The following is an 11,578-nucleotide window of genomic DNA, read 5'->3' as shown; positions in this document are numbered from 1 at the left end:
TTTCTCCATCCAGGATTATAAGTATTAGAATAAGGATTAGTAGTTTGGTTTTGTCCTTGGACAAAATTTACCTGTTCTATCTCATTCATACCTTCGTAATCAATGTCTGTCTGGATCGGATTACCATTAGGATCGCACGGTGCCATAAACCTATCAACTTTGTGCGATAAGGCAGAAAATTGGGCTTGTAACATCGCAACTGGATCAAGATTCATTATACCTTTAACCGATGATGTACCTGAGGATGATGGTTTCGCCATTGGTATATGTCCACGCTCTGCGGGCCACATACTGCTGTTGATTGCCATTTCCTCCAAAAGTTCTCTTGCTTGGACGGACGTCTTCTTCATAAATAACCCTCCAGACATAGCATCTAATGAACCTCTAGTCATAGGATTTAATCCATTATAGAATGTCTGCATTAATAGTGCATCTGGCAATTGGTGGTGTGGGCATAAACGTTGAAGTTCTTTAAAACGTTCCCAAGCTTCATAAAGAGTTTCATTATCATTTTGGGTAAAAGATGTCAATTCTTTGATGACTCTTGCGGTTTTTGCTAAGGGAAAATATTTTGATAAAAACGCTTGGGCTAATTGGTCCCAAGTTTCAAATGTTGCAGCAGGGATAGAAGTTAACCAAATTTTTTCCTTATCCTTCAAAGTGAAAGGAAAGAGGCGAAGTTTGATTGCTTCGGCTGTTACATCAGTAATTTTAAAAGTATCACAAATTTCTAAGAAATTTGTCAAATGGGCATTAGGGTTTTCGTTAGGTAGTCCATAAAACATTACGTTGTATTGCAACATATTAAGCAAAGCAGGCTTAATTTCAAATTGATTTGCGTTTATACGGGGTCTAACTACACTATTAGTTACACCGGCCATTCCTGGCCTAGCATAATCCATAAGTGTCGGTGGATCGGCCATATTTTCTGGCTGGACTACTTTGGTTTTTAAGGGTGTTTTGTCTTTGTTTTTTTTGTCTTTCTTGTTTTTCTTAAGTGTTCTTTCAATTTCTGGATCAAGTGGGTCTGGTGGCGTGCCCGAACTTCGCGAACTGCGCATGAACTTGAAATTGTTGCACGAACCAAACTACCTTCAAAACAAAATTGAAAACAAATATGTTATATAAACTGAAAATAAATAAAATGTAAAAGTTGTATAAAAATAATGTGTAAACCTAGATTCGAAAATAAAATACGAAAAATAAAAATTTTGTCAAAAATTTTGGCGTATACCCGGCAACGGCGCCAAAAACTTGTTGAGCGATTTCCGCAAGTGCACGGTTTCGCTTGTAGTAATAAAAATATCGATCCCACAGGGATACGTTTTTTAACGAAAAACTTATTTTTGAATCTGTAAATTTCGAACTTGTTAGATTTACTATTGAATGTTAATGAAAAGTGAAATTTGTCTAATTGAATTTAGGAAAAATAATTGTTTGATTGAGTTTGTGGACTTTGAGTATTTGAAAATGCTAGAATAAGATTTTATATTAGAATATATCGATCGTTAGAAAAGTTTTCTGATTTAGGGATGAATTTTACAAAACAGGAACATTTAGAACTTTTAGAAAAACAAATAAATGTATTCGTTTGCATTGAGCAAAGAAAACAACTTAAACTTTGTATTAATTATGATGATGAAATAAATGACGGAACCTCTAATTAATTGGCTTTGAACGTGGCAAACCCCTTTAGCCGGCATAATGCCCTTAACCAAATTAAAACTCTACCGAGATAATAATTTGCCTAAGTGTTCAACAAAGTTTCCTTGTAATGATTTTGAATTAACTAAGTTTTAATGAAAACACCAGCAATCACTTTAGTGGGTTGGTTACCATAAGTGCTGCATAACGATTTATCGAATAGAACAGACTTTATTAGATGAAATATAAATTGATACAAGTTTACAGAGAACATGGAGCATCGAGTTCTTCGAGGGCGTACAAGTGAACGGCTGATCAGTCCTTTCCTTGGGTTTCCTTAGAGGTTGTCAGGCTCAGGGGCGAACACTCTACTCAATCTTCTCGCTGTAACTTCGTAATAGGGATTCGATCGGCCTCTACCAAAATGCAAACTAAAACTGGAACAATGTCTAAACGCTACTGTGTTTGTAATTAAACTATAAACAATATGTGTACCTCATATTGTTTTGTACAGAATCTAATTTCTAACTCTCGAATTGTTTTTACTTAGAACTTATACATTAGTTCTACGCTCTGATTCTATATCTATATTACATAACATTACATCGCCTTTTTCTCAACATCAACTCTTTATTTATAGATGTTGAAGGGTTGTGATTGAAGTGATATGTCCTTTTATGAAAAGACGTATTCGTTGGTAAAGAGTCGTGTCCGTTGTTAAGAATTGTGTTCTTTGTGAAGAGTCGTTTCTATCCACCCGAACGAACGCGCTTCTTGATTTTCAACATGTGTTCATTGCACCTTTGGCAGAATTCTGCACTTACCGAGAATGGGGATCCTCGGCCGTGAATGGGGGAACATCAAGTTAAGCTTTAGACGAAGGGACGAAGTAGTTGCAGGACGCGTGTCGCGGCCGTGGGTGGTGGATTCGCGGTCGCGGCACGGTGCGTTTTTTCACTTCTTTGCTCTCGTTCATGTCCTTGACTTGGCGCTTTTGATTTACGTCGTCTTTGACTCCTTTTGTAGGGTTTTTCTTCTGTTTTTGATCCTTTTTCGTTCCTATTTGGATTTTACCAAATATTTAGGTACCTTGCAAGAAAGAAAGATATTCGAGAGTAAAAGTAATCTAAACAGATATAAATAACACAAATTTGTAATAAAAATGATGTAAATATTAATGATATTTTAGGTATATTTTGGGCTTAACACATCGCATTCAACTTCGAATAGTTTGTCAAAATTGGGATACGCCAGCACGGGCGCTGTACTCAACTTTTCCTTGATCAGGGCGAAGCTCTCCTCTTGGGCATCCGCCCACTCGAACCCCCTTCCCTTCTTCAAACATTCCATCAACGGGGCGACTATCGAGCTGAAGTTTTTAATGAATCGCCGATAAAAGGTTGCTAGCCCATGAAAACTCCTGATGTCCCCCACGTTCCTCGGAGTAGGCCATTCTCGGATAGCTCTTACCTTCTCCCCATCAACTTGGACTCCCTCGCCATTAACCACGAACCCAAGGAAAACCAGGCTTTCCATGATGAAATCACACTTCTTAGTATTGGCGTATAACTAGTGTTTCCTTAACAGGTCAAACACTATCTGTAAATGCTCCACATGCTCCACCAAGGTTTCGCTATGAATCAGAATGTCATCAAAATACACAACTACAAATTTTCCAATCACCGGGCGAAGCACCTGATTCATCAGCCTCATGAATGTACTGGGGGAGTTAGTCATCCCAAATGGCATAACTAACCACTCATACAATCCATCTCTGGTCTTGAAGGCGGTCTTCCACTCATCCCCAGATCGAATTCGTATCTGATGATAACCGCTCCTGAGATCAATCTTGGAGAAAACTCGGGATCCGCCAAGTTGGTCTAGCATATCATCCAGCCTTGGAATAGGGAACTTATACTTGATAGTGATCTTGTTAATAGCCCTGCTGTCCACACACATCCGCCAATATCCATCCTTCTTGGGCGTAAGTAGGGCTGGGACGGCGCATGGACTCATACTTTCTCTAACGTATCCCATTTTAATGAGCTCTTCCACTTTCTGCCTCATCATGTCATTTTCCTTTGGACTCATTCGATAATGAGGGAGGCTTGGTAAATTAGCCCCGGGCACAAGATCGATATGATGTTGGATGTCCCTCAAAGGTGGTAACCCACTCGGCAGCCCTTCAGGGAACAGATCTTGATATTCGCCAAGTAGGCGGGTCACTTCATTTGGCATCTCCCTTTCGCCCCTTTGGGAGGATTCGTGATTCACCTTAACCATTACCACATACACCATCTGGCTCTCTTCACATTCACTGACAAATGATTTGTGTGTAGGACAGACTACCAAGGTAGACTTCTCGTCGGCCTTTGGCTCTCTCATCATTGGCGTAAGGACGAGCTTCACCCCATTCTTCACAAATATGTAAGTGTTCTCTCTTCCTGCGTGGATGGCGCCGTTATCAAACTGCCAGGGTCGGCCCAACAATAGGTGGCAGGCATCCATATCGACCACATCACAACAGACTTCATCACTATAATCACCAATCATAATAGGTACCCTGCATCTCTGGGTCACCCTAAGTTCTCCCACATTTTTTATCCATCCCACCCTATAGGGGTCAGGATGCGCCTCCGCCAACAGCCCGAATTTCCGAACGGCGCTGCTGCTCACAATGTTCTCCTGGCTCCTACTATCTATTATCACATTGCATCGCCCACCTTTCATAATACAGCGGGTCCTGAATAGTCGGTGCCTCTGATCTCCCTCTATCCGACTGGAGACTAACAAACGCCGTACCACATGAATGGCGTATCTCTCTTCATCCGCCTCATCATCATCTTCTCCTAAGGGTTCACAAAATACTTGATCCCCTTCATCATAGTCATCTTCATATCTCTCCACCATATTGGCGCTCTTCCTCCTAGGACATTCGTTGGACCTATGACCTGGCTCATTGCACCGAAAACATTTAAAAGGCGCTGGCCTAGTGTACGGATTGTTGCTCTTAGGTGGTATAGGTGCTTCCTTGTATGGCCTAGTATCTCCGACAGATCCCTTTCCCACACTGTTGACCTTGGCCCCACTGGCACTCGCCACCTGCTTGCCTTTGTCATAAGGCTTCAGGTTATCTCTTCCTCCAGGTGTATACTCAGTAGTGGCGGATCTCCTGGATCTCCCAGTTAGTTGGGATTCAGCCTTGAGGGCTAAATTGCTGGCATCTTGTACCCAAACCACCATCTGTATGCCAATACGATCCTGGATGTTGTATCTCAACGCTTCTAGATACCTAGAGGTCTTTTGGCTTTCAGTTTCTGACAAGTTGGCCCTTGCCGAAAGCCTCAAGAACTCTGAGGTATACTCATGGACACTTCGGGTCCCTTGAGAGCATCCCCGGTAGGAGCTGTAAATATACTGCTCATAATCCGGCGGTAAGAACCGCTCCCTCAACATCGCCTTCATCCGTAGCCAAGATCTAATCGGATCTCTGCCCCCTCTTCTTCTTTCCTCCCTCATCTGATCCCACCAAACTGATGCGCCACCCTTCAAGCGATACGCCACCAGCCTCACTTTCCTCTCGTCAGGAATCCCAGCATACTCAAAGAAACGTTCGACTTCCGATAACCAGTCTAAGAATCCCTATATATCCAGTTCGCCTCCAAAAGATGGTAAGTCTATTTTTAGCTTAAAGGCATCATCTCTATCAAAGTTTCCTAGACCTGGGTATACTCTAGCAACATCCACACGTCGGTTGTCAACAGGCCCAACATCCCTCGTAGCTCTAACGGTATCATCATCCCCAATACCCTCAAAGTCATCACTATCACTATCAGCATTATGCACAAGGACATAGTTGGGTCTTCTTACCTCAGGATCCCTAGGACCCATTTGTGGAAGCTGTTGTTTAGGGACTCCTTCCTTTCTCTAGGTTGATCCTCCCGCGGTTGGTCGGATTAGAGCTAGAACCTCCAGTTTGAAGTTTTCTAGGGAGGTGGCTAGCTCCAAGAACCGTTGGTCGGTTTGCCTCTGCCGCTCATGGCTGGCTTGGATCTGCTCCGAGAGGTGCACCCTCAGCTCCTCATACCTCCGGTCACTGGTTTCCATGGAATCTTGCGGTTGTCGGGGTTGAACCATTGCCAAAAGAAGTTTCGGGTCAGGAAACGATTGGCTCTGATACCAACTGATACAGATTGAAAATGATAAATGAAGGTTTTAATCGTAAACAAACAAAGAGGTTCTTCTCTAGCTAAACTAGAAGGAGTGAATCCCAATAAACAAGGTATAAACCTTAGGTTCTCAAAGAGAATGATTTTTTATTGATAAAAGTTGCCTCATCCTTACAAAATGAGGGTTTAAATACATCCCCCTAAAGATAAGAAAAGGACAAGGACTACCCCTACTAGGGTTACAATACGGTTAACAACAAAAGGGTAAAATAGGTAATACGCCCCGACAATCAGTACAAAGGTACAGGTATGGTGTGTCAGTGTTGTTGGTGAATTCCTTCGGGAGGAAGTAAACCTAGAGATCCGCCCAGGAGTAGATGTTGATACGCCTCCTTTTGTACTCCTAGATCCGCCCCGCTCGTTTGTCCTGGGGATCCGCCCTCCTAGGTACAACCTCCGTGAGTCTGATGTGTGAGGATCCGCCAGAGCGCGCGTGATCAGTGATCCCAGTTAGGATGTCCGCATCACTTTTAATTAGCAAATGAAGAAAAAAAACTAATATGCTTGTTTAGTTGAGTTCTTTTAATACAAGTAAATCTATTTTCATGCTTTACGACTTTATATACTTTACATTCTTGACAAAATTGTTATGCATAAAAATAGAATACGAATCAAAATGTTATTCATTATCAATATTGATAGGCTTCTTGTGAATCGTTGCAAACTGTCACAGATAGTTGCTTGACGTGGACATGGTATTTTGTAATTTTCTGGATGTTATTAATTTGGTCGAATTGCACATTTTTTGTGTTCAGTTTTTGAAGTAATATTCAATTTTTGTAACTAATATAATCCCAAACTTTTATTATTAATGATAATTATTAGTTTTATTCTAACATGGATAATTGAAATTCTTTTTATGAGCTTGTAAGACTTGTTGAAGTCCCCGGGGAGGGCTATAAGTAGGCCGTTTGCTATTGCTATAAGGGCTGCTCGCCTTTATACAGCTTGGCTTCACTATCGCTCCTTTCTATGTAGTAGTAGGCCTAAAAAGTAGTATTCCTACCATAAAAAAGTGCCTATTATCTAGTTCTATAAGCTTCGCCAAATGCAAGCAAGACGAGGTCGCTCTACTTCATAGACAAGGCTCGTTCCGTACTTTACTTACGAGCTCATGTAGTCTCTGTTGGGGTTTAGTGTCCTATAGTCAATTGTTCTAGGATATAAGCCAGATGTAAATGAATTATTCTTTTATATCATTTGTTTTAATAAGATATGGTTTTCAATTGTATAAATGCAATTAGTTTTAAGAACTAAATGAGTCTAATAAAAGGAAATCACTGAGTTTATTTAAAGTGATTATAAAGTGTTCATACAAGCATGAAGTGAGACAAAACATTATAATAAACTAATAAACTTAGAATTACCTGTAACACCCGCAAAATCATATATAGGCATTTATTTCATTTTCACGTGTATGTTTCAATTGCATTATCATGTTTAATAAAGAAATTAAATTGTAAAATAATTAATTGAAATAGTAACATGAACCGTTACAATTAAATATAATTTTAATTTTTTTAGGAAATATATATATATATATATATATATATATATATTAAAGATTGGTTACCGAGATGATAAGTGAGAGCATCTAATCCCGATTGGGTACCAGTTGACAAACGCATTTGGGAAAATATATATTTAAAATATTAAATAAATAATAAACAGTTGTGATTAATAAGATTTTAAATTCCTATTTTGCCCAAAACCCTAATCAAAACTCTATATATATATATATATATAACTGTACGGAAGATGGGAAGGCGATAGTGAGCAATGACATCTGCGGGGAATAGGCTTGCTTCTTCCTAGCGATCGAGTGGTCCTCCCTCTTCCTGTTCACCACCGGTTCGGTTCGCCCACTGCTGCTTTCATAGATGTCGTGCGAAGGGACAGAGCTAATGGATGCCTATTCCGTTCTCCTGCGGAAGCTCCTGCTCAAGAGTTCAAACAGACTACAAGAGATAGGAAAGCAGGTAAGGTAGCTTGTTAGGAGAAAGAAGTAACAAGGCAATTGAATAGGGTTTTTCTCTCTATCTTACCTATTTCTTGTCTGTCGGAAGTGTCAACCTAAGCAATCTCTAGATGATAGTCCAGTCCGTTAGGCTTAACCAGTAGGACTGGGATAAGATATTCTTCACTCAGAGACAGAAGGACAAGGCAGATGGCTGCGAGTATCGTATCCTACGAAAACCTTCTTTTTCTCTTTCTTCCCAAGAAGAAGCACTTCCTTCAGTAAGACCAGTAGCAAGAGCAAGAGTCAGAGGTTGGAAGGAAAGGCTAAAAGACAAGGAAAAGAGGGTCTGAGGCAGGGTAAAAGGGCGGTTACGAGGTCCCAGAAGTCTAGGCTAAAAGCTAAGGAAAAGAGGTGTGGGTAACCTAAACGAATAGAATAGAAAGATAAGCGCAAAGACAGAAGGGTTGGAGCAAAGGGGTTTGCAGATAGCTATTTAAGCTAGAAAATGCTGTCCAGGTTCAGCTAGCGATGAATTAGTTAGCAATCCAGCTAGCGATGAAAGAGTTGTAGGAAGGACAAGAAAATGAAAGAAGCGAACCATCTCGTCTTTCGTAACTAACTTCTCTACAGAACCCATAGCTCTGAATCGAATCAATTACGTATAGTAATAAGAGAATAAGCATGAAAGCTAAAGCTTACTTCAAATCTCACAACAGTCTCCTATTCGGCTCCTATTCGGTTACCTATTAGGTACTAACTTCTCTACGGAACCTGCCTAAACCAGAACTAACGTCTTACACCAGAAGAAGAACCCTCTGGTGCCTATAGTCTAGCTCCGGAACCTATTGGTAACGCTACGGAACCTAGCCAGTGCTATTTTTCTTACTGATAGTAGTCAATAAGAAATATTGTTTCTGTGTCAATCAAGTGGACTGAACACTAAGTAAAAGCTTACTTCAGTAGCTTACTGAACAAAGACTCACCTTGCTTGCTTAAAGCAATTCGTTACTTCGTAACTTGCTTTCTTACTTTATTCCTTACTTTATTCCTTACTTCGACGTAAACAGACTATCAGTTCTCTTATGCAATTAATAGTTCACGGTCTAATGAACAGAAAAGATTGTTGAAGATGGGAAGAAGTGTAGCGTAAAGATTCTCTTCTTGACTTAGATTCTTTCCCAAGCTAGTCCTACCTAAGGTAAGGCTAACCGGCTTTAGACCTAACATTCTTACCCGGGACCGGAGCCCACATTCTTTCCCTGTACCTTAGGGCAGGCTTTCTTCCCGTTCTTACCTATTACTTTAGGGTAAAGAAAAGAGCCATTATTGGCCTTCATCCCTAGTTCTGGGGCATACCCCATCAATATAGTATTTAATACTCATTGGTGACCCCTTTAATTGCTGACCTTACTACCTCTTAGGTACGCCCGGCTTTAGGCTTAGTCTTATCAGGCTAGTTCGGAAAAGTCTTACCTATCTGGGCCTTTGAACCGGTAACCTTATCAGACTTCCTAGCCAGCCTATGAGTCTAGGCTTTCTTAGCCCTGCTTTCTTCTGGCTTTACATCCGCTGAATCAGTTCTTTAGCCACTACCCGAATCAGTTAATTCTGTATCTTCTTCTGTAAGTTGAACTTACTTAAAGGTTATGCTTTACACATTAAATTTAGGAAGTAGAAAAGTCTTAGTTTACGAATAAAACTAGGAAGTAGAAAACTCTTAGTTAGAGTTTGATCACCAAGTTTGACTTTCAGTATGACCCTTTTTTCCACGCTTTAGGCCTGAACCTTCATGGCTTCTTACCTCGGAAATAGTTATAAAATAAGGGCTTTAAATGCTCGTAAGATGGGCTTTAAACGACTTCACCCATAGGCAAGGCTGTGTTTCATCCATATTCTGCTGACCACGAAGTGAAGCAGTAATCATTCGTACAACGGTCGGATACACGCCTCAATTGAATTTAGAACCGATTTCAAATCCAATCCTGTAATCTTACAACACCCTTCTTCATTATCCGAGACAGAGCAAGTATTTTGTTTGCCGTCAAGTGGAGCCTATGCTTGTCATTTCATTTCTTCTGTTCTCAAAAGTCACTCTACTGGCTCTGGTTTCTAGAAGAGACGGAGTCTTACCTTTAGAACTCTTGGGGGGGGGGGGGGGGGGGGGGGTGCCGCAGACGGAAATTCATTCCTCCCTGGAAAAGAAAATTTAACAGGTATTTCTTTGTTAAGCTTTTGGTATTAAATTTTATATTGAATGTAAAACAAAATGAAATTAAAGCTTTTGTATATGAAAATTTAATTTTATGTAATTCTCCATTTTCTCGAATTGGGCAAATTGATCTCAGAGCCATTAAATTATTATGGAGAAGTTTTCTATTTTAACTTTTCTTTTAAGTTATGGAGAAAGTTTTCCTAAATTATTATTTTTGTTATTAATATTTTGAAGATTGTTATTCTATGCATAGAGTTCAATTGATTAAATAATTTGAGGTTTAATAGTGTATTCATCACCAAGAGAGTTTATAGTGGTTTATGATGCAATTTTATAACTTGCTTTTGTTTGGATTAATAAATTGTATTAATGTAAGTGACATGGGTATGCTTAAGTAATTCGTGTCACTAAATTATTTTTGAACGTCGGAGTCAAGTAGATGATAGGCTAGAAGAGTTCGTTGGGTAATTAAAGTTATTTTGGATATTCGATTTGAGTAGTTAATCAAATATACTATATAACTGATTGTGATACAATGACGCTGATCATGTTGTTATAAATACATTTGAGAAGGATATTGATGACCATAATGATAATATGGGAATTAAGTAATATACATGGTGTTAAGAAAGCTTAACTAGAATAGTATATTTAGTGGTTGCGATTGAAATGAGAAAAATGAAATTGTGTTCACGTGAAATATTGACACCGAGTATTTGTTAAGACAGGGTGTCAGGACACCGGGTATTTGTTACGACAGGGTGTCCAGGTACCGGATATTTGTTACGATAGGGTACCTAGAGATATATCATTGGGGTACCGGGTATTTGTTACGATAGGGTACACCCATGATATAAAAATTATGTCAATTGCAACCATTAAGTATTACTAGACTAGGATAAGCACGACCTCTAAATAAAATGACTATTAAATTTTGAAGTGATAACCATGTTAGCTTGATCATCTATAAATTAAATGCACGCAACTTATTGTATGAGCATGTGAGTGGTACTATATGACCATGTATTTAGTTAACTAACTTATTGAGTCGACAGCTCATCCATTATCACCATCACTTTTCATGAATAAGAGATTAGTGATAACGCTCGTTTGGATCGGCTAGTATATGGAGTCGTCATTATTATGATTTTTTTATAGTCTATCTTATCTATGTTTAGGAGAAGTTCTAAAAGCTTGGTTTTGGCTACTTAAGCTTGTTGGTTCATATTTATAATCTAATGGGATTGTACGGTTGGGTTTTGATAGTATGTTAAATGAAGTTATTTATTATTTTTCTAGAAATTTATGAATTTTAAAAAGGGGTGTCACATTACCTCAAGTCAAGTAATATGTTTTGAATAGGGATTGACATAATACTGTAGAGACTTGCATGTAACAATGTTTTCTATCGAGACAAAGAGTTGATCTCACAAGCTTCAGATATGTGGATATCTAGACAGTTACATGAATCCAGTGAAGGAGTTCATTAGGATTGGGGACCTGACTTGAGATAACAGGGAGGATGGATTTATC

At 39.4% G+C, this 11,578-nt stretch overlaps 1 non-coding gene across 1 annotated transcript; it reads left to right on the top strand.

Moving 5' to 3' along the window:
- The first annotated feature begins 438 nt into the window (after positions 1-438).
- On the top strand, positions 439-545 carry LOC136225168 (small nucleolar RNA R71). The gene has a single exon (XR_010686899.1). It is a non-coding gene; the product is annotated as a small nucleolar RNA R71 (small nucleolar RNA).
- Positions 546-11,578: the final 11,033 nt, after the last annotated feature.

The sequence above is a fragment of the Euphorbia lathyris genome, chromosome 3 (genome assembly GCF_963576675.1).
Source record: "Euphorbia lathyris chromosome 3, ddEupLath1.1, whole genome shotgun sequence".
NCBI lineage: Eukaryota > Viridiplantae > Streptophyta > Magnoliopsida > Malpighiales > Euphorbiaceae > Euphorbia > Euphorbia lathyris.
Note: the sequence above shows the minus strand (reverse complement) of the source record. Positions and strands in the feature narration are given on the sequence as shown.